The sequence below is a fragment of the Anomaloglossus baeobatrachus genome, chromosome 12, assembly GCF_048569485.1.
Source record: "Anomaloglossus baeobatrachus isolate aAnoBae1 chromosome 12, aAnoBae1.hap1, whole genome shotgun sequence".
Classification (NCBI taxonomy): Eukaryota; Metazoa; Chordata; class Amphibia; order Anura; family Aromobatidae; genus Anomaloglossus; species Anomaloglossus baeobatrachus.
The window spans coordinates 106758683-106782552 of record NC_134364.1 but is presented as its reverse complement, the minus strand read 5'-3'; the positions used below and the strand labels follow the sequence as shown (position 1 = coordinate 106782552).

The window sequence follows — 23870 nt, the reverse complement described above, 5'->3', positions numbered from 1 at the left end:
AACCAGGTAGCGTTGACCGGAAGACCGCCACGAAAGCGCCCTGTCGGCCACGTGTGTAGGACACGTCAGGCCGAGCGGTCCTCCGATTAGCGTTTCTGGCCACCTCTCGACTGGACACGTGTGTGTAGGACACGTCAGGCCAGATGGGTACACCAGTAGCGTTGACCGGGAAGCCGAGGAAAATAAGGAACACCCTGTTAACTCCACAGGGGTCCTGGAGTACGCTGTCCGTGTGCGTAGGGGGCAGAACCGGACAGGTGGCGCAGCACGTGCGTTGTCCATGTGCGTAGGGGGGCACAATCGGACAGGTGGCGCAGCAGGTGCGTTGTCCGTGTGCGTAGGTGGCACAATCAGACAGGTGGCGCAACAGGTGCGTTGTCCGTGTGCATAGGGGGCACGATCGGACAGGAAGCACAGCAGCCGCAGCCCAGTAAACGCCACTGGGCTGCTATAGCAAGACTGTAACGGCAGGAGGGAAGCACGGCGCCTGACCTTGATGTGCCGAGCCACGAATCTTGGCGTGACAGGCACCGTTCGCCTAACCCTACCTACCGCTTCCCAACATAGGCTTATGCCGCAATGAGGCTCTAACATGGAGGTGTGCTCTGACTGAGCAAAAGTGAAGACTGCGCACCTCCATGGTGTCTCCAGCCTCTTTTATAACCTGGGTCTGCCCCAAACCCAGGGTGGAACCACCAAGGTCCAATAGCAGAGTGCCATGTCATCAGTGACGTCACATGCGACCTATCCGGAACCGCCACGTCATTGATGACCTCATGGCAGCCACGCCCCAAACACTTCACCAGTCATCGTCTGACGACCAATACTGAGGTGCCAGATCATAGGGGCGGGCCTCTGCGAGCCAGTCCGGAGTTGCCACGTCATCAGGACACCTGACACCCTCTGCCCTATCAGGGCCTGCCACCTCACGGACATGCTCAGTGAGGTCCTTACCGGACCTAGCCTCTGGTGCACTAAGTGGCTGAGCATGCCTAGTAGCCTGAGCAACAGGCTCAGAAAGCAGACTATCAGTTTGAGCATGCTCAGTAGGCACATCCCAGAAATTATGCACAGCACGAAGTCCAAGTACCTGTGCAAAGAGGCTGTTAGGGTTAATTGTGGGAGCATGCTCAGTAGCCTGAACTGAGGACTTAGTCTCAGACATAACACAATCAGGCTGAGCATGCTCACTAGGCAAAACACCGGGCTTAAACTCTGGCTGGGGTAAATCGGCGCACGCATGCGCACTAGCCGCCTCTCCACACTTAGACGTGGTGGAAGGAACAGCCAACTGGACGACCCGAGGCACGGCCAAGAACGGCAGCCGGCGCCTGGGCGCAACAGGAACCGCAGCAGGCTGCTTGCGGCTATGGCGGCGCCGGTTCGTAACAGGAGGTGTTGGCCTGCCCGGCTGCTAGTGTGATGTCAGAATGTGTTTTCAGTTCTGCTGGGGCAACCATCACCGATAGGCGCTCACGCCTCTCCACAGAAAATGCAGACAGAATTACTCTGATTAAATTCAACAAGGACTAGATTTCTCCACAGATTCTATTCCCTCCAGGTGAGAGTAAGCCAAATGAAATTCCCCCAAAATGTTGATTTTGAATACTGCTGTTAATGTCCACCCCTTCCCAAATAAAGCCGTTTACTCCCTTTGTCAACCATGACTCAACCCATAGGGCTACTTTTTGTTAACACTATACATATTGTGCAGTGGTGGACTAACCAGGACAGTAGTCCTACCAAACTAATATTTGTCATTGGAGACCCTTGTCACGAGTTGTCCTACATTGTGACTGAGATTAGGGATACATATTCAATAGCAATTTACAATGACTGTTGATGAACAACTGATGGACCTCTGAAAAATTGAATTGAGGGCTGCAGAATGACATGGAGGAGGAGAGTAAAGCTCAACTCTACCATGGGTGCATTGTAAACTGCTGTGGAATATGTATTCCATTATCTGAGTCTCAATGAGGGAGTGACCACCCAAATGTATTATTAATTGTAGTCCCTCCCAAATGTATGTTACTGGCCCACCTATGGACCAGCTGAAAACACGCTCTGACATCACACTAGCAGCTGGGCAGGCCAGTACCTCCAAGATGTATAAAGAGAGGTTTGTGTAATGTATCAGGCAGCACAAAATGCTAGTAGTACTGCTTTGTATTTGGCAAGCCCACTAGCAATGTAGTAATGTGGCTGATGTGGATGGCACAACCAGGCTATGTCCCCCTAAATATGTGGAAACAGGACCGATGCGTTTAGTGTATCAGGCAGCACTAAATGGTAGAGTCCTGCTTTGTATTTGCAAAGGCCACTAGCAGCCTATTAATGTGGCTGATGTGGACGGACTGCACACAAGTTAGGCAGTGAACCCCTAAATATTGTGGAAACACGGCCAGTGCATTTAGTGTATCAGGCAGCAGTAAATGGTAGAGTCCTGCTTTGTATTTGCAAAGGCCACTAGCAATGTATTAATGTGGCTGATGTGGACGAATGGCAAGTCAGGCTGTGAACCCCTAAATATTGTGGGAAAAGTACCAGTGAGTACTATGTATCAAGTAGCACAAAATACTAGAGTCCTGCTTTGTATTTGCAAAGGCCCATATGAACGTATTAATGTGGCCGATGTGAACATAAAGTGTAAACTCTTTTTGTCAGCAGGGTCCTTTCTCTTGTCCATACAGTGTAAGCTTTTATGATCAGCAGGGTTCTCTCTTTCTCTTGCCTGTAGAGCATAATCTCCTATGATCAGCAGGGTTCTCTCTTTCTCTTGCCTGTAGAGCATAATCTCCTATGATCAGCAGGGTTCTCTCTTTCTCTTGCCTGTAGAGCATAATCTCCTATGATCAGCAGGGTTCTCTCTTTCTCTTGCCTGTAGAGCATAATCTCCTATGATCAGCAGGGTTCTCTCTTTCTCTTGCCTGTAGAGCATAATCTCCTATGATCAGCTGGGTTCTCTCTTTCTCTTGCCTGTAGAGCATAATCTCCTATGATCAGCTGGGTTCTCTCTTTCTCTTGCCTGTAGAGCATAATCTCCTATGATCAGCAGGGTTCTCTCTTTCTCTTGCCTGTAGAGCATAATCTCCTATGATCAGCAGGGCTCTCTCTTTCTCTTGCCTGTAGAGCATAATCTCCTATGATCAGCAGGGTTCTCTCTTTCTCTTGCCTGTAGAGCATAATCTCCTATGATCAGCTGGGTTCTCTCTTTCTCTTGCCTGTAGAGCATAATCTCCTATGATCAGCAGGGTTCTCTCTTTCTCTTGCCTGTAGAGCATAATCTCCTATGATCAGCTGGGTTCTCTCTTTTTCTTGCCTGTAGAGCATAATCTCCTATGATCAGCAGGGTTCTCTCTTTCTCTTGCCTGTAGAGCATAAACTCCTATGATCAGCAGGGTTCTCTCTTTCTCTTGCCTGAAGAGCATAATCTCCTATGATCAGCTGGGTTCTCTCTTTCTCTTGCCTGTAGAGCATAATCTCTTATGATCAGCTGGGTTCTCTCTTTCTCTTGCCTGTAGAGCATAATCTCCTATGATCAGCTGGGTTCTCTCTTTTTCGCTCTGTAAGGTTTAGGTGCTTATGTTCAGCAGGATTCTCTCTGTTTTCTCCACACCCCAGCTTGTTTTTTTGGAGCGATTTCAAGTTGTCCAGCATTGAGATTTGTGCAAAATTATTTTCTGTATATTAAATTTTGGATAAAATTTGACAAAATTGGTGAATTTGAATTTCAAAAGATCCAATCACCTCTACCATTGACTGTCTTGAAAAAGAGCAGACGGTGGCTGACATTTTGCTAGAAACATAATACAAAAAAAATCTGCATTTTGGCTAAAGTGGAATTCCGTAATATTTAAGTAGAATTAACTTCCAGTTGAATTTATTCAGTCATCTCCAGTTCTTTCTTTAGATGAATAAATAAAAAAACACACCCTGGGCCATTCCAAAAATGACAGGACAAGAAAATCTAGATTGCTTGACATCCAAAAAGCAATCACCTACAACACACTGCTGGCATTTATAGTTATACCATTGGACAACTACAAGAAATCATGCAAAAAAATATATATAGATTTAAATAACCCCCCCAAAAAAAAACAAGCACACATTGTGAGGTAGATTATTGTGCGTACATTTCTGGAAATTGGAGTTTTTTCTTTTGTCTTTAAAACTAAAAAAATATGGCCTTCCTGTCTCACTATGAAGGAAGCAGACTTTCGTTAACACACAAGCCTTGGTTTCAGGATTTTTTATTTAGTACCAAAATTTGTATAGGTGGTCATCTAACTGTTTTTTTCTGGTCCTTTTACTAGAATATATCAAAGATCAATGAATTCACATTCACTCTGACTCTGTAGGTACAGCACCTCCCTATATCACTTAAACCTTTGGATTAGTGCTTACAGATCAGTCTAATTTTTCATTTACAATGTACTTCAGCGATGCAATAGTACAGCAAAATCAGATATAGGCATTTTTATATCCCAATGTTCAATGAGCCGTGTGCTCTTACCTTCTACATTCCTACACTGTTCAGGCATAAAATGTTACTTTTGGCTAACTCCTCTCTTTTATGTACTCTATGATATCCTCCTTGATTGCCTGAGCTAGACAAAATAGTTGAAGACTGCCCGGCCACACCTAACACCATGAATTCTCTTTAAGGCTAGGGTCACACAACCATGTTTTTCCTCTCATCCAAGAAAACCTTTTTGATTATGTTAATCTTTATCTGATCACACTCTATTCAGAGTTTGATACAATTTTTTCGAATGTAGACAATAAAAAAATCTCCAGCTTCTCCACTCTGTAAGTCCATGTTAAACAGACCGCACTCGGATATCAAGTAAAGGGTACTTTACATGCTGTGATATCAGTACCGATATTGCTAGCAAGCGTACTCGCCCCCGTCGGTTATGCGTCACGGACAAATGGCTGCCTGTGGCGCACAACCTCACTAACACCCGTCACACGGACTTACCTTCCATGCGACGTTGCTGCTGCCGGCGAACCGCCTCCTTTCTAAGGGGGCGGTTCGTGCGGCGTCACAGCGATGTCACACGGCAGCCGTCCAATAGCAGAAAAGGGGCGGAGATGAACGGCTGGAACATGCCGCCCACCTCCTTCCTTCCTCATTGCCGGTGGACGGAGGTAAGGAGATGTTCGTCGTTCCTGCGGTGTCACACATAGCAATGTGTGATGCCGCAGGAACGAGGAACAACATCGCTATTGACCAGACAACGATTTTTCATAAATAAATGACCTCTCTCAGACAAACGATTTTTGCCTCTTTTGCGATCATTTAAGCTCACTCCAGCCTGTCACATGCTGCGATGTCGCTAACAATGCCGGATGTGCGTCACAAACACAGTGACCCCGCAGCATGTTGCAGCATGTAAATGGCCCTTAAGTGTGGTCCAATTTTTTCCATGAGCCCATTGACATGAATAGCCAAGTGTAATATGAGACTAGGAAGTAAATAGTGCACATTTCTATAAAAGAACTTGGGCAAGAACGTTATTCATCAAAACTATGGAGAGCATTGCTCTTATTTTTCCGGTTGCATGCACAAGTTCTGAGTCTTCAGCAAAGTGGAAAACGGCGCTGTCTTTTTTTTTCTCCATGAATCGATATTCTATATATATATAAGATACAATGTTCAAGTAGAATTAATTTCCAGTTGACTTTATTCTGTCATCTCCAGTCCTTTCTTTAAATGAATAAATAAAAAAATAACACCCCGGGCCTTTCCAAAAACGACAGGACAAGACAAGTTAGATTGCTTGACATTAAAAACACCTGCAACAAACTGCTGGCATGTACATGTCTAACATTGGACAATTACTACAAGAAATTCTGCAAAAAATATATAGATAAATTTAAAAACAAAAAAAACACATTGTAAGGTAGATTATTGTGTGTACTTTTCTGGAAATTGGAGATTTTTCTCTTGTATTAAAAACTAAAAAAGTATGGCTTTCCTATCTCACAATTCAGGAAGCAGACTTTCATTGACACACAAGCCTTGGTTTCAGGATTTGTCTTATTTTTTTCTCCATGTATAAATCCTTTAATCTCTACAATTTTATTGTAGGAGTTATCAGAACACAATTTTTTGTAATATTTTAAGTTGTTTGTGTTTTTCTTTTTGCTCGGTCTTCCATTTATCAATATCTAGAATGGATTAAGTGAATTTGGCTCAACCTAATCTGACCAAGAACTCTTAGTAGCTTCGATTTTCTTAAAGCTGTTTTCACATCCTTGTTTCTTAAGGTATAAATAAATGGATTTAAAAATGGGATAATGACTGTGTACATAAGGGCAAGAAATTTGTCGTGATGACTGCCTTTAGGCTTAGCATATATAATAATGCCTGAGCTGTAATACAAACAGGCTACAATGAGGTGGGATGAGCAGGTGGAGAAGGCTTTCTGCTTGCCTTTAGTGCTTTTAATTCTTGAGACAAGGGCAATGATGTGAATATAAAATCCTAAAATGATCAGGAATGGAATAAAACTGGCAAATATAGCTGTTGAACTTGTGACCAGGCTACTGACCGTAGGATCAGAACATGCAAGATTTTGTAATGGAGCAAAATCACAGAAAAAATGGTTGACTTCATTGGGTCCACAAAAATCCAATTCAACTGTAAATATTGTAGGTATGGCAATGATGACACATCCAATAATCCACGGGGCAACTGCAAGTTCAATACAGTGAGCTTGGCTCATTATTCTAGAATTGTGCAAAGGGTTGTTAATGGCTAAATCTCAATCAAAAACCATAACTATTAAAAGATAACATTCAGTTATTCCCAATGAAGCATATGTATACAACTGGGCAAAGCATCCAACAAATGATATCTTTCGACTTGCTTGTATTAAAGTGCCTAGAAGTTTAGGAACAGAGACAGATACAAATATTATTTCCAAAAGAGCAAAGATGCCAATAAAAAAGTACATTGGTGTATGAAGCGAGTGGTCATATCTTACTAAGACAAGTATGACGCTGTTCCCCATAACACACGATATATAAGTCAAAAGAATAAAAACAAAAAGTAAAATCTGTACATTTTGTAAATCGGAAAAAGCCAGAAGTATGAATTCCGTTACTGTGGTTTTATTGATTTCATGGATTCTGTAAAGAATAAATCCCTGCAAAAATAACAAACATAGTTAGTAAAACTGCAAAATTAAGTATTTTTAACTCGATAATTTCTTAGTAAACCAGTAAAGCTCCGATGATTTACTGATAATGCTGACATTTTTCAGTAATGGGGAGTTGGCAAGATGTTTTTACAACTTCTGGAGATTGTTTGCCATTTTGACCCAGCTACGCCTAAATGGACTGAGTTTGGTTAGGTATAGTGATGGGCGTTTTGCCCTATGGACGGGATCGGGAGCCTCGCCCAATAGTTTGGTAAAGATCAGGATCGGGATTGAGATACCGTGAACTTGCGTCCGATCACTGAACACAGGCTTTACAGTTATGGGATGGGGCAAGGGGGCTGGAAAATAAAGAATATAGTTAATATTAAACCTTGTCATTATACTTACAGGTCCCGGGCCGCGACGCGTCCTGCAGACTCTGTCTCCCGGACACTTTTGCTTCCGAGTCCAATCATTGCTGTCCCCCGGGTTAAAGAACCTTGCGAGTGTCAAATATTTAAAAAAGTTAGGAACCAGAAATATTGAGATTTACCTTGCCGTTAGTTTCCGGGCTTACATGCATTGGCCAATTCATAAACTAAAAATCTCATTTTTTCATATAGCAGTAATGCAGTACCAAAGTTCCCTTATACATTGATGGCATTTAGTGTGCGGCTGTATCCATTTTGTATGTGCAAGTGTCGACTCACGTCAAGGTGCACAATCTCCCAACAGGAGCGGTCGGCTGCATGTATTTCCATCATACCCTCACTGTCAGCCTGCTTCTCGTTTTGACAGAGCGAGGAAGCAGAGCTGAAAATGCTCTCTGCTTCTCTCACTGTAGAGCCGCTTATCTTTACAGAGTGATGAAGCAAAACTGACATGGCCCTCCCTGTGGACTACCTCGGACTAAGGAGCTTTTTCTAATAAAGATGGAGTCTAATTTTTTTTTATTTCTAATAAAAAAAAAAAAATTCTGCGTGTTGTGAGTGTTTTTACTGTTTATTAAAAATTCATGGTGGCCATGTCTAATTTAGCGTGACACCATGAATTTCGGGTTTAGTACCGTCTGAGAATACAAATCTAGTATTAACCCCTTTATTACCCAGCAAACCACCGCCACCAAGGCCACTGGACGAGTCGGGTAAAGCACCTGGAAATGGCACTAAAAAACAATGCGCCATTTCTAGGGGCGGCTGCGGGCTGCCGAGAATCCCAGCCTCAAGCTGCCTAGTTTTACCTGACTGGCGATCAAAAACGGTGGGAGCCCACGCATTTTTTTTTATTAATTTTTTAAATAATTAAAAAAAAATTGGCTTCCCTGTATTCTGATTGCCAGCCAAGGTAAAGCCAGGCAGATGGGTTAGTAGTCTGTAGCCATCCGCTTTATCTGCGTTGAGAATCAAAAATACCGCGGACTGCTACGCCATTTTTTTAAATTATTTATTTATTTTTAAACAACTATATTATATATATATATATATATATATATATATATATATATATATATATATATATATATTTATTTATATCTGGCAAAAATTAAGAGGCCACTGCAAAATGTTCAGTTTTTCTGATTTTTCTCATTATAGGTGTATTTTTGAGTACAATGTAAATTGTTCTTTTATTCTATGCCATGTCAGCTTTACAGAGCGAGAAGCAGGCTGACAGTGAGGGTATAATTGCACTTGCATCTCGCATTGCATCATCCCATGAGGACTGACGCTCTCAGGACAGGACCACCTCAGCTGCATGAAAATTTCTTGTCGGGAGATTGTGCACCTTTATGCAATGTGACACTCGCACAGTGACAGTCAAAGTTCAGTTAACAGGACCTTCGATGACATCATAGTCATGTGACCAGTCTGTAAGCCAATATCTGTACAACATTCATACCAGATTGGTCACATGGCCATGACATTATGCAAGGTCCTTTAGGCAGTGGTGCTTACCGGGAGGAAACAGTAACGATTGGACGCAAAAGCAGAAGCAACCAGGAGACAGAGTTTGCAGGACACATCGCGGAACCTGGAAGTATGATCATGTTTTTTAATAATGTGCTTTTTTTTACAGCCCCTGGACCCAATCTGTAACACGAGCTTCCCAAGAAAGCTCATTATCGGGATCGTGTACACAGTTTGGGATCGCCCATCACTAGTTAGGATGTAGCAGACATGCACAGGTGTCAGTTTAATAACATTACTCTCAACCAAACAGTCTTGTGTAAGGCAATGTGCTTAATGGTTTAACAGTCTCTGAAGAGGTAAACAATCGCCACTTACCATAGTGGGTTTCTACATGCGAGAATTTGCTGCCACAAAAACAATACTAGTCGTCTCCTCAGCAGTTCTTTGTTCATTTTATAACAATCTCTGTTTTTGTCCCAGAAGTTCCCATTCATGGTCCCGGTCACAACCCTTTTTGCACTCACATCTCTTTAGCAGCAAGGAAGTCTAATTGCTTGTCTAGAACATTGCAGACACTTGCAGCCTACCCTTCATAGTTACTGAGTCATTGTAGCAATTCCTCCGTACAGTGCTCAGTGCACTCACTGATCAGTTGGGTGAGTGACAACTCTGTCATCCAACCTGGAGCTGGGGTGGTCTGAGCGGTCAGTATTTTGAGTGATAGCTCAATTGTCCAATCTCATACTGGTAGGTGTTGGATTTCTGCCGGTGTTCCACTTTCAAAGAAATGTTATTAGAGTTGAGCGCGGTTAACGGTTCGTGGTTCTCCAGTTCACGGCTCGAGTGATTTTGGGGGCTGTTCTAGATCAAACTAGAACTCGAGCTTTTTACTAAAGCTCGATAGTTCTAGTTACGTTCAAGAACAGTTCTACCAGTAAAAAGCCAAGCTAATTACTAGTTGCCTTTCCGCTGTAATAGTGTAAGTCACTTTGTGACTCACACTATTATGAAATATGCGGGAACAGTGCATTCAGATCACTGCTGCTGCGATTTTTTTTTCCTTGTCTTTCTTCCCTAAGTGCGCGCGTGTAGTGGGGCGGGCCAACATGTCAGCCAATCCCAGACACACACACAGCTAAGTGCAACTTTTAGCCAGAGAAGCAACGGCATGTGTGATAGAATGTCCATGTCACATGTCCCTGCATTATAAAAACGGGTATCTGCCCGTCAGGACGCCATTATCTGCCTTCTGCGTCTTGGTGTCAGTCACCGCTGGCGTAGCTCCTGTCTCCGATACTGCTGTGTACGCTCTACACACAGCGCTATACAGAATAGGGATAGAAGTTTCTATTAGCCCTTGTAAGGGCTAATAACAGCAGGTTCAGAGCCATAGGTGACAGTCAGGTCCGTGGAAACAGATTTTAACAGCTACAGATAAGAGCGTCTGTGTAGCTAAGGTCAGAGACTTCCTTGCTGCATTTTCCCATTAGCAGGGATATAAAGTGAGGCTTCCTTTCCTCTACACAGACCCACAACCCTGCCACTGTACCCTCCAGCCCTTTGCACACTCAAGCTCATTTTTACTAAGCCATTATACTAGCAAACACTGAGGAAACTAAGTGGCATCCTAAAAGTGGCTGTTGTACTCCATTTGTGCCCCACTGGTGCCAGGCTATTTGCAGCACCTCTGCATTGCACACTCAAACTCATTTTTACTAAGCCATTATACTAGCAAATACTGAGGAAACTTAGTGCATCCTAAAAGTGGCTGTTGGACTTCAGTATTGTCCAACTGGTGCAAAGATATTTGCGGCACCTCTGCATTGCACACTGAAACTCATTGTTACTAAGCCATTCTAATAGCAAACTATGCTGCCAGTTTAAGGGTCATAGTTGCATTGGCAGGGATAGTCAGTGTTGTTTATTCTGCTGTTAATAAAGCTAGACCACCGCTGAAATCTACACCACCTCTCAATTTTTACTACCACATTTTAAGTGCATAATCTTGTCGCAATCAAAATAAGTGGCAAAATGACAGATGCTGGTGGAAAGGGGAAGAGGCGTATTGGAAAAGGAAATAAAGGGTTTGTCCGTGGGGAAGGTGGCAAAGCTCCATTAACATCTGCTGAAGATAGACCATCTTCCAGCAAAAGTAAGATGTCTACTACTTACCGTGGACAATCCGATGTGCTACCTTTTTTACGGACACGAACAACTGGAACAAAGGTAGATGATGGCCAAAAAAGGAAAATGCTTGAATGGATCTCAAGTGGTCCAACAAGTGCCCTCTCCGCCACCGCATCCAAAAAACACCAGTCCTCTGAATTGTCATCCCAATCACACTTGCTTTCTTCCAGCTCTGAAGTCTCCATCCGCCCTGCACAGTATGGTGGAACTGAGATGGCTGAGTCTGCAGAGCTGTTCAGTCACACTATAGCTATCTCTGATAGTTTGTGTAAGGGACACATGTGTCCTTCTGTCTCGCCTGTGGTTGCTGGGTTCTTTTTTCTTAAGAAAAAAGATGGTGACCTACGCCCATGCCTCAATTTTTGTGAACTTAATGATATTATGGTGAGAAATAACTATTCCCTTCCATTCATCCCGAATCTCTATAATCAGTTACCTGGAGCTAAATGGTTCTCCAAACTAATTCTCAGGGGAGCCTATAACCTCATTCACATTCAGGAGGGTGATGAGTTGAAAATTGCATTTATCATCTCAGAGGGCCTGTTTCAAAACTTAGTCATGCCTTTTGGTCTTACTAACGCGCCTGCAGTTTTTCAGAATTTCATGAACAAAATTATTTCCGATTCCATTGCTCTTTTTATTGTCGTTTACCTGGTTGATATTCTCATATTCTCATCTGACAAACAGTCTCGTATTGATCATGTCCATTTAGTACTTAGTAGGTAACAAGACAATTCCCTATTGGCTAAACCTGAAAAATGTCCCACTGTACTTAAAGAGATGATGAAGCTACAAGCAGTGTAGCTTCAGAATGCAGTCAGCAGGCAAACCACCACAGAGCAGTAGAGTAGTCAGCCAGGTCAGCAGCAGGAGGTCTTGTCAATAGCACAGAGATAATCAAATCATGGTCAGGTGATAGCCGAGTGTCGGAGACGGAAAGTCACGTATGCAACAGAGGAGAGAGATGGAGCCAAAGTTAGGAATGAAGATACAAGTCAGATGCCGAGAAGTCCAAGTACAAACAAGGGAGGAGAAGAAACAGGTCAGGACTGGGATAAGACAGACAGGCAAGGGTACACAATAGACAGGAGCGGGTAGTCAGGAACCGGGGCAGACGGACAAACAAGGAGAGTATGGGTCAGAACAAGAAAGCTGAAATTCAGGACAGATCAGCTAACTCACCAGAGCCAGTAACACATGCTGCAGAGCTTAAACTATCACTGGCACTGAACCGGAGGTGGAGCACCAGGATATAGTGCCCTGGAAATAGGAGTGAGTCAAGGAGGAGTTAACCCCTGACATGGCCAGGCTGTATCTGTGTGAAATAATCAAACCACAGTGGTCGATACAGACCTGGATCATATGTCATGGGATGTTCAGGTCTGCAAGCGCTTGGTGGCACGGCGTCATTGGACTCTGTTCACACTACAGAGCCAGACAAACAATCTGAGGATTCTGAATTGTTCAGCTAGAGCTGGGTGTTGGCTGATTCAGGTTCACTGGTCTTCATACCTGCAGGAGTTAATTCCAACAGACTGGTGAGCAGAAGCTAGGAGCTCAGGTTTCTAATTGCCACGTGCAGCTGTCTCCTTCCTATGTAAGGTACTAGTTTCTTCCATAATAGCTTCAGCATAGCTCCATTGATTCTGGTCTTAATGGTAATCCTGTTTAGTGTGATCAGTGTTGCGATTTTGAGTGGTGTGCAAGTTCTCCTAATGTGCATTACTTCCTTCCCATTTCTTTATTCCCGTGTACACATATTGTCTCCTTTGTGTTTCATGTGTACAAGTTTTCATTCTCCCTTATCCGTGTTCTTTCTGTGGGGTTTTGTTATGTTTCTGGCCAGTCCCAAGGGTAGAGGAGAGGGGGAGTAAGATCAGAGCTCGGACAGGAGTCAGGGTCATGCTGGGGGCTCAGACCTGGTTACCATTAAGCCTACCTCCAAGATAAGGATCAGCGCAAGGTCTCAAGTCTGAGGGCCAGCCTAGGGACACCTGTTCCATCATTACACACCCCATGACAGATTTTAATTTTATGTAGTACTGGTGTTGACATTTTCCGGAGGTCTTTATGATGAATAATGTTTTGTTATTATGATGTATGTGCTGTATTTCACTTGTAATATATATGAAACATAAATATTTGAAGTATGTAACTAGTGATCTGTAAGTTTATTTTAAGATTTGAAATGAAAGAATACAAAAGGGCACAGCTGTGTGTATCTGGGGATCTGAATAAATCAAACAGGTAAAATACACTCACGTATGATGGGTGTGCTGACAGGTTATGCAAATCCCTTCGGTCCTTGATGGTATAAATCAGGAACCAGGATCCTTTTTCCCCGATGGCATGGCAGCTCCAAGGCGACAGGTATGTCCCAAGAGCCGCTCCATCGTCAGCTGTCGCGGAAGGCACTGACTCCGTCACCGTTAGAAGATCAGAGTGGAGATGAAGGCCACTGCACCCAGACCAGGCACACTGGACTCTGTGGGAATCGCTGCACTCAAGACACTCCTGGGGATCAGGTGTTGCCATGTCAAAAACACCAGCAACCTGGGGAGATTGGTGCTTGTCCCGGCTGATAAAACGCTGGCAAAGATTATTAGATGGGGTGGGGAATGGTATTGGCTGCTTCACCAGTCGCACGCACCCACAGGAAGTGTAAATACATGATAAAAAAAAATAAAATGAAAAAATTGTGAGATGCCTGGGGATCGCACCCTTTTTTCTTTTTTAGCATATTTTAATATTTGAACATTCTGGTGTGTTTGGTAATGACAGATTAATAAAGATTGGTGAATCATTTGAAATTTTAATTTGCTGACTTTGCTGAATTTTCCCAAATAACTAGATTTTCATCAATTCAATTTGCGCAAATCTTAATGACAAAGCTTTTAATCACTCGGAAAATACATGTAGATGAGAGAGGATACCACTGATCATAAGAGCTTACACTCTACAGGAGAGAAAGAGAGACGGTCCTACTGACCATAAGAGCTTACATTGTACAGGAGAGAGAGAGAGACGGTCCCACTGACCATAAGAGCTTACATTCTACAGGAGAGAGAGAGAGACGGTCCCACTGACCATAAAGAGCTTACACTCTACAGGAGAGAGAGGACCCTGCTGATCGAAAGAGCTTACACTGTACAGAAGAGAGGACCCCGCTGACCATAAGAGCTTACACTCTACAGGAGAGAGAGGACCCTGCTGACCATATGAGCTTACACTGTACAGGAGATAGGACCCTGATGACCATAAGAGCTTACACTCTACAGGAGAGAGAGGACCCTGCTGACCATATGAGCTTACACTGTACAGGAGAGAGGACCCTGCTGACCATAAGAGCTTACACTCTACAGGAGAGAGAGGACCCTGCTGACCATAAGAGCTTACACCCTACAGGAGAGAGAGGACCCTGCTGACTATAAGAGCTTATATTCCACAGAAGAGAGAGGAACCTGCTGACCATAAGTGCTTACACTCTACAGAAGAGAGAGAAGACCTCGCTGACTGTTATGAACAGCTGGGGGAGTCACTAAGATATCCCACCGCTGCCACCAAATATGTCAAGAACCAGGGGGAAGGAGTGGAAGAACACCCCTCCTTTCAACCAGACAGACCGAGCACGTGACTCGCTCTCTAGCGCCCCTCTTATAGTCAGGCCAATTATGGAATTGCCCAACAATAAGCAAGGAGGCCGCAATTCTACTATGCTGATGATTGAAGGGTTCCCGGTGAGAGTAAAATATATGTTCCCCCGACCTCTGCGGACGGAATATATCTAAACCTCCCCAGATCTCACTGGTTGCCCGACAATGATCCTTGGCATAAACTCGCTGTCACGAATCGATTACGATAACTATTACGCCGAGCACACAGACGTGGAATTCAGGATCGAGATAACAGAACAGCCCAAGATTAAATTATATATTAATCGGCCTAAGGCACACTAGAAACTACAATATATACAATATGGAATTTAGAGAATATATATATATATATATAGATATACTGTATATATATATATATATATATATATATATATATATATATATATATATATATACTGTATATCTATATATATATATGTCAGAATACATTTACAGGTAAGTTATGGATCACAAGCAGGTATACAGATGTATCAACTACCTTATTCCCTAGCGGACACAGGGAAGCGCTGTGTGGCCACACGGTTCCTGGATCTTCCCCCACGTGCACCACACGAGACTACCCGAAGAAGAACACCGAAAAGTGTCCGTACTGTGTTTATCAAACTGGTTACAATCCTGCCCCACCCCTGTCCTGGGTCTGAAGCAATATCCCAAAGTGATTATTGGCCATAACTTTGCCTGGGAATGTCGTAGGCGGACGACAATGCTTTCATACTTACAGTTATGATTTTATCTTCACGATGATAGGACATATGATTAGTCTGCTGGTACCCCACTGGACAATATCAAGTTTGTGATACCTATAGAGGTCCCACACCTATATAAAATATGTGCTAGAATCGTCGGGATGTCTGGATGCGAAATTTCTGCTTGACATGTTTATAGGAAGCACGGCTCATGAGATATTATACATTTATTCCTAGTGCCTGTCTGTCTCAGGTGTACAGGATGCCTCTAATTAGTTTGTCACTTCTTCTGCAGCCTCTACCTTCCCTTTACTGTTATCAAGGACTAATCAGCTCATCTAATTTCCATATTATAGGAGTTTGCCTTGGGTCACACCACTGCTAACAGACAATTTCCTCAAGTTAATTAGCATACTCATTGAAGCTTCCTTAGGCCTTACGTACCTTGACAGGATGGCGGCTATAGGAATATGGCTTAATAGCTCAGAATATATCCCTATTTCCTCACACTGACCATAAGAGCTTACACTCTACAGAAGAAAGAGAGCAAGAGAGAGGAACCCACTGACTATAAGAGCTAGCACTCTACAGGAGAGAGGACCCCACTGACCATAAGAGCTTAAACTGTACAGGAGAAAGTGATAGAGAGAGGACTCAACTGCCATGTATTCGCTTAGTTTACTTAGTGCAGACATTTATAAAGAATCTCAATTTTCTCTGCTGTAGATGTAGCAGAGCTTTGAATGCTGAGCCCTGTAGAACTCCCATCCGAACCATTGATTTCAGGTTTTATTTTTATACACTGTATATTGACAGATAGCTGCTAATCAGTGAAAAAACCTATAGTCTGATTGTTACTTAATCCATGGTAGACGTTTAGGTGCACTAAACTTTTTGTACATTGTAGAGAGACTATAGGGCAGGTGCCACAGCTCCTCCAGGTTTGTATGTGTTCCCTCTTGGAAGGTGGCACTAGTGCCACTTACTTGCACACATTCATCTCCTAGTGTTCTTCAGTACAATGGTGCCAGAGACAACACATGCACAGATTGACCTCTGGCGATCTTCAGCAAAATGCCACTTTGGCAACACATGCACAGATTTAGACCTTGGCTCAATGACTCGCAAACATCTCAATCTGCGCATGCACTACAACAGAGACATTTTGCTGAAGACTGCCAGAGGTCAGTCTGTGCAAGCGCCACCCTCGGCAAGGATAATGCTGGCGCAAACTCTAAAAAAGAAGACACATACAAACTTGGAGGAGCTGAGACAGAGCTAAAAACACTACCTACTGACCTGCCCCAATGCATGAAATCCTATTGCACCAAAACTTCTAACAGGGATTAAACAACAAGAACAACCAGGCTGCGAACAGGTATCTATTGAAGCAAAATAACAGAAAATTATGGCCAAACCTTTATTCTACATTGTAAATTGTAATGGCAGGTTCTCTTTAAGAAGCAATTAATTTTCTGTGTAAATTCCACACTACAAATTGCATAAAATTGAACAGGAAATATAGAAAATACCATTTTTTTCAATTGATCATTAGTAGTGAAGAGTGATCGTGCTCGGCGCGGCTTGGAACACGATTGAGCATGGGGTGCTCGGATCGCTTGGTGCTCAATCAAGTACCATGAGTGCTCAAGCTAAATGCTAGAGTTCCTGTTCTGTTACCTGCCATGACAGACCCCAGCCACTACGTACTCATCATCCGTGTGCAGCAGACATCACTTGGTAAACTCTGTTCCATCTTCCCAGCCACCACAGTCCCCATCATGCGCATGCAGGAGGCAGCACACATTGCCAAACAACCTCCATTCTGTCTTCTCAACCACCACAGTCCCCATCATGTGCATGCAGCAGGCAGTAGACATCGCATTACAACCTCCATTCTGTCTTCCCACCCACCACAGTCCCTATCTTCCACGTGCAGTTGGCTTTACCCGACAACTTCCTTTTTGTGTGTGCCATACAAATGTTCCACCTGGCCAAAGTAACTATGTGGTTAGTTTGGCTTGAGTCCCCGTTCTGGAAAAAAAAATTGTCTCTCTTTTCTGGAATTCGAGCAAAACTAACCGAACAGTTATTTTGGCTGAAGGGAATATTTAGACGGCGTACAAGGAAAGTAAGTTGCATGGGCAAGCCAGCTGCACGTGGATGATGAAGAGTGGGGAATGTGGTGGCAGAGAATATAGAATGAAGCTTGCCAAGCAATATCTTCTGCCTACTGCATATGGATGATGGGGAATGTGGTGGCTGGAGGCTGTATTAGGACAAGTAATAGAATGGGGACTTGGAAAAATGTGCTCACGTCACCCACTGACTCCTATTGTTATTGGTACTCAAGTCAAGCATTTCCAAGCCCCTGACATGCTCAACTTGAGTACTGAGCACCCGAGCACTTTTGTGTTCACTCATCACTATACTTTACTCCTCAGTACAAGCTATCCTTAGAACTGCAAAAAGAAAAATCCATTGGAAAATTGATGCCAAAATCTACACATCACATTCTACAAAAATATGATAGAGGAAAGTAACAATTGTATTTACCTCTGATTTATTCCCCATTATTATGTGTGGATAATGTTGTTTGGTGTCATCACATTATCTTCTCTTAGTTGATGGATGAATAAAGGCTAATATCAAATACAACAATGATCTGCGCTATTTATAATGATGTGAATTGGAAGAAGAGTCGTAGGAACAAATCCTTAGGGGAAGATTTGTCACTTGAGATTTGTCGGCCTAAATTAAGACTTTTTAATGAAGTAATAAAAAGTGTAATAAACCCTTCATCTGGAAAAATGAATTGACATGTTTGTCAAGGTTACAATTCGGTAAGATCTTGACAAATATATTTCTGTTTGCTTCTATGTAATATCGGAGACACTATGATGCACATTATTGGCCTAAAGTAGGCAATGGAGTAACTATTTAAGATCTATATTATTAAAATGTTCCAATACAGTATGGCTGTGTTTTAATAGTTTAGCCTTAGGGCATTGCATGTGGCACCACACCTAAAGGATTGATGCTTGTGTGGCGCCCGTGAGGCTTCAGCTGCCACAGAGTATTGCACTCAACATTGCGTGTAATGCTAAACCCGGTTCCTGAGGAGGTCAGTCCCGGTTTCATCATATTACACACTCAATACATATCAGGTTGCCCTGTTTCCACTGGGGACTGGGCTAGGGTCTGGTAATAAAGGGGTCGCTGACAGATAGGCATTTACAGGATGCCCTCAACAGGGGCCACAGTCCCACTAGCTTAAGACCTGGGGGGGAGGTGCAGCAAGTAGGGGGAGTCAGGAGCCAACACAACAGTTAGGAGTTCTCAAGCAGGAGAGCAGCGGAGGAGACGTGCCTCACAGGTGCTCCGGTTGGAAGGAGGAGAAAGTTCACACAGTCGCTGCGGGGAGATGGATCTCTGCTCCCCACGGAACCGACGCCACAGGACCCTAGGGAAGATCATACTTCACATTGGTTTTCCAGAATCTGCCTGGGAGGGGAAAGTTTCAAGCTTCTGTGTCGCCCTGGGCAAGCCAGGGGACACAGGTCACACACCACCACACCCTACATCCCAGGTAGGAACATCTCAGCTAACCAAAAATCCTTGTTGCCTTCCTCCAGAGGCTGATGATTCACACCAGGGGGTGGGCCAGGTGGTTGGCTCCGCCCACCGAGGAGGTCACAGCTCTGGAGGCGGGAGAAACCAGGCAGAAAGCTCAGGGAAGAGCTAGAGTGAGGAGCTAAGATGAGCTAAGGAAGTGAAAGTAGTGGTAAAGTAAAGTAGTAAAGGAGGAAAGCAAGAGTTGTGACAGAACAGAAAGAGCGTGCAAAAGCCTGAAGTAGTCCAGCTGTGTGCAGGACAGGTCAGCAAGGTCAGCAACGGCGGTGACTGTCTGGAGGGGGACCGTTTGGAAGTTCCTGGAAGGACCCCGTAGGCTGTGTGCCCGGTGGTCTGGAGCAGTGTTCCGAAGGACAGTCAGCACCAGGGCAGGGGCCTCTCGGACCCCGGCAAGGCTTGGAGTCGCCATAATTTGCCGAATCCGTCAGTGAAGGGGACGTAGATCCCCCAACAACCAAGTCCCGATTGAAGGCAACAGCCCAGCCAGTGTAAGAGAGACACCGCCACCGCCAAGGCACCAGTTTCTTAGGGCCAGCGCCTGCGGGCAAAGAGTAGAGCTTCCCCGGTCTAGCTTGAAGCCGGGGAGCGGGTTAACGGTGGGGACCCATCGCAACCAAAAAGTACACAAAGGTGCAAGGAAGAGGGACATCACCGTCACCTACCGGGAGAGCAAGTGCAGCCGTCCGTGGGACCGTCTATCCAGCCGTTTGGTTTACCGTAAAACTGTGTCCACGTCTCAGGCTGAGTGAGTACCACAGCGCCGCAAGGCACAGCGCTGCCCCCGCGTCTCTGCTCCCACCAGGCCCTGCACCTCCCAAACCATCACCGGGCCCCGGGATCACCAACCCCTACCCACGGAGGGGCAACACAACACCTGGATGCTCTGCATCACCATCCCCGGGAGCCCCGTATAGAGCAGCGGTGGTGAAATCACCACCACCGTGGGTGGCGTCACGGACAATAAACAATTCCCACACCCAACAAACCCCTTTCACTCACGGGCGAGGAGTGCCGCTCGAGAAGCCCCCGGGATCCGGCCCACCGCTCGAGCCACCACTGAGCAGCAGCCGCCGGACCCGAGCAGAAGGGGTGAGCTAGTGTGCTGACACCCTCCTCCCCGCCCGCGACAACTTGGCGTCACGAACAGGATCTTACCGCTCTGCCGTCTGGTAGAGGTGCGCCTTGTTACCGCCGGAGGTATCCGGCAGAAAAATTTCAGAAGCCGCCATCTTTGGCGCGAAAAGTTCCCGCTCGAGCGTCTTCTCGAGCAGTAGAGATGCGAAGGCCAAAACCCCGCCCCGAGAGAGGAGGGGCCGGAAAGAGCTAAGGGGGACGGAAACAAGATGTCTGCGCCCGACGGAGCCGCTGGAGGAGCGGTGGTCGCAGCCGCAGCGGCACCCGCGGATGGGAATGGGCCTGCCCAGGTCCCGGCCGTACCGGCAGGAGGTGCCGCGGCCCCCGCGCTCGCTCAGGCGGCCCCCGCGCTCGCTCAGGTCATGCCGTTCTCCTTGCCCTATGCGCCCGGAGCTGCCTGGCTACCGCAGTATGACGGGAAACCGGATGCCCTACAGGCCTTCCGGAAAAAGCTTAACCCGTTGCTAGAGCTGTACCCCCTGACTGATAAGCAACGTGCAGCGATAGTGCTAGGCCAGTTAACCGGTGCGGCGGAGAAGGAAGCGGAGACCTGGGCCGAGGGGGACCGGCTCTCTGTAGCCACCATCTTTGAGAAGCTACAGACTGCTTTTGAGACCCGGACTGAAGCGGAGCTGAGGATGCAGTTTTACCAGTGCCGGCAACGGGCTGGGGATAGTATTCGGGACTATGCTCTACGTCTGCAGACCACCCTCCGCACGCTGAAGCGGGTGAACCCTATTAATGAGGCGGATAGCAACAAGATGTTAGTGGAGCAATTTGCGCAGGGGATGAGGTCCCCTGAGGATCGTAAACAACTCCGGCTGTGGGCCCTGGAACACCCTGATGTGGACTTTGCTGTGCTAAAGGAGCGGGCCATTAAAGCACTACAGCCCCCAGCTGCCGAAGTTCTGGAACCCGCCCCGTGGCCCGTCGAGACGGCTCCCGTGGTGGCGGCCTCAGCCAAACCAACCTCTCCAATACCTGCAGCCCCGAGCAGCACAGTGGAAGAACTGGCAGCCCAGGTCCGTCGCATGGACGGAGACCTTGCCAAGATCCTTGCTGCACTCCAACTTCTGACCAGATCTCAGCCTCCAGCACAGATACAACTTGCTGACAGTCCCGAGGATGTTCCCTGGATGCAGCGGAGAAGTGCTAACAATCCGCGGAGCAGACCCCCAATCTGCTACAAGTGCCGTAAGCCGGGTCATTACTTCCGACAGTGCCCGTTAAACGAGCAACCCCTGGGGCCCCGGGCCAATCCTCAGGAGTAGAACATCGTGGCCCCCCGGACTGGCGGGACCGATACATCGGGGCCCGCCCCATTATCCCCGTGGCGGTGGACGGCATACCAGTGATGGCTCTCTTGGACACTGGATCACAGGTAACTACCATACCGTACACGTTGTACCAGCGGTATTGGGCCATAGACGAGCTGGCGCCCCCAGACAATAGTATAACGTTGATTGCCGCTAATGGACTTCCATTGACCCAGGTGGGGTATAAACAAGTGGCTATGACAGTGGGGCAAGCTGAACTGCAACACCAGGGTATGATTGTGATCATGAATGAGCCCAGTGATCATAACCCGAAAATAGTGCTGGGAACCAATGTGATGGAGCACTGCATGGCTGATGTGTTAACCCTATTACAGCAGCTGGCCGCCACAGCGGCAGGGAGCCGGCAAAGGGCTGTGCAGCGTGAGATCCGAGCCCTGATGTACCGCCAGCATGTAAGCTCAACAGGAGGGGAGATTGGTGGAGTGAGAGTGATGGATGTTGCTCCATTGACTGTGCCCCCTAGGAGTGAGATGATGATCTGGTGTAGGGCAGCAGTAGGGCCTCAGGGGCGTGACTACCCTGCGATGATGGAGCCCATGCCTTCCGAGCACTGGCCCACTGTAATGGCCGCCCGAGGGGTGGTGGATGTGAAGAAAGGGAGAGTGCCTGTGAGAGTGCTGAACTGTGGAGAGGAAGAAGTCAGGCTTCCCCGGTATGCCACCATTGCCAAGCTGCTTACCCTGGACCCTCACACTATCCAGGAAGCCAGTCCATCCACACTCCCACCTACCACCAGCACTTCCCCACCCCAAGAGGAAACAAAGGAGTGGCATCAACAGCTACATGTAGGCACTGATGATACCCCTACACATCACAGGGCAGGGGTATACAGGGTGGTGCAGGAGTACGAACAGGTTTTCAGTAAGCACCCCCTAGACTTTGGGCAGATCAAGGGGGTCCAACACCACATTCCCACCGGTGAACACCCCCCTATCAAAGAGAGGTATAGACCTATTCCCCCTGCACATTACCAGTGTGCCAAAAATATGTTAAGGAATATGAAGGAGGCAGGGGTTATTCGGGACAGCTGTAGTCCCTGGGCCGCTCCGTTGGTATTGGTCAAGAAGAAGGATGGTACCATGCGGATGTGTGTGGACTACCGGAAGATCAACCAGATAACCCATAAAGATGCCTATCCATTACCTCGTATTGAAGAGTCTTTGGCTGCACTGAGAACTGCAAACTACTTCTCGACCCTTGACCTCACCAGCGGATACTGGCAAGTGGCCGTGGCCCCAGAGGACCGGGAGAAAACCGCCTTCACCACCCCGATGGGGCTCTGCGAATTCAATAGCATGCCGTTTGGGCTGTGCAACGCCCCCGGAACCTTCCAATGGCTGATGGAGTGCTGTCTGGGACATTTAAACTTCGAGACCGTCCTGTTGTACTTGGATGATGTGATTGTTTATTCCCAGACGTATGAGGCCCATCTGGAGCACCTGGCCGAAGTGTTCGCGTCCCTTGCCAAGTACGGGATGAAATTGAAGCCCTCTAAATGCCACCTGCTGAAACCCAGGGTGCAGTATCTAGGGCATGTGGTGAGTGCGGATGGTGTCGCCCCCGACCCTGAGAAGATTACTGCCATCCAGAGCTGGCCGAGACCAACTACAGTGAGGGAAGTAAGGCAGTTTCTGGGTCTGGTGGGGTACTATCGGCGCTTTATAAAGGGGTACACGAAGATTGCTGCCCCCATGCAAGACCTCCTCGTGGGACAGACCAAAGGTGGCAGACCCATTGGAGCCTCACTGTCGTGGGAGGACAAGCATGAGGAGTCCTTTTGCCAGCTGAAGGCGGCCTTGACCGGAGAAGAGGTCCTGGCGTACCCTGATTATGGGCGCCCGTTCATCCTCCACACGGACGCCAGTAACGTGGGGCTAGGAGCGGTCCTATCCCAGGTCCAGGATGGAAAGGAGAAGGTGATTGCCTACGCTAGCCGAAAACTCCGGCTGACCGAAAGGAACCCTGAGAACTATAGCTCCTTCAAGCTCGAGCTATTGGCGTTGGTGTGGGCTATCACGGAGCGGTTCCGCCACTACTTGGCGGCAGCAACATTCACCGCGTTTACGGACAACAATCCGCTGACTCACCTGAACACGGCCAAGTTGGGCGCGCTGGAGCAGCGGTGGGTAGCCCGGCTAGCCAACTATGATTTCACCATAAA

At 46.4% G+C, this 23870-nt stretch overlaps 1 pseudogene; it reads right to left on the bottom strand.

Annotated features, from left to right (window-relative positions):
* Positions 1 to 6170: 6170 nt before the first annotated feature.
* LOC142257643 (olfactory receptor 6N1-like) overlaps positions 6171 to 23870 on the bottom strand; it is a 29734-nt pseudogene continuing 12034 nt past the window's right edge.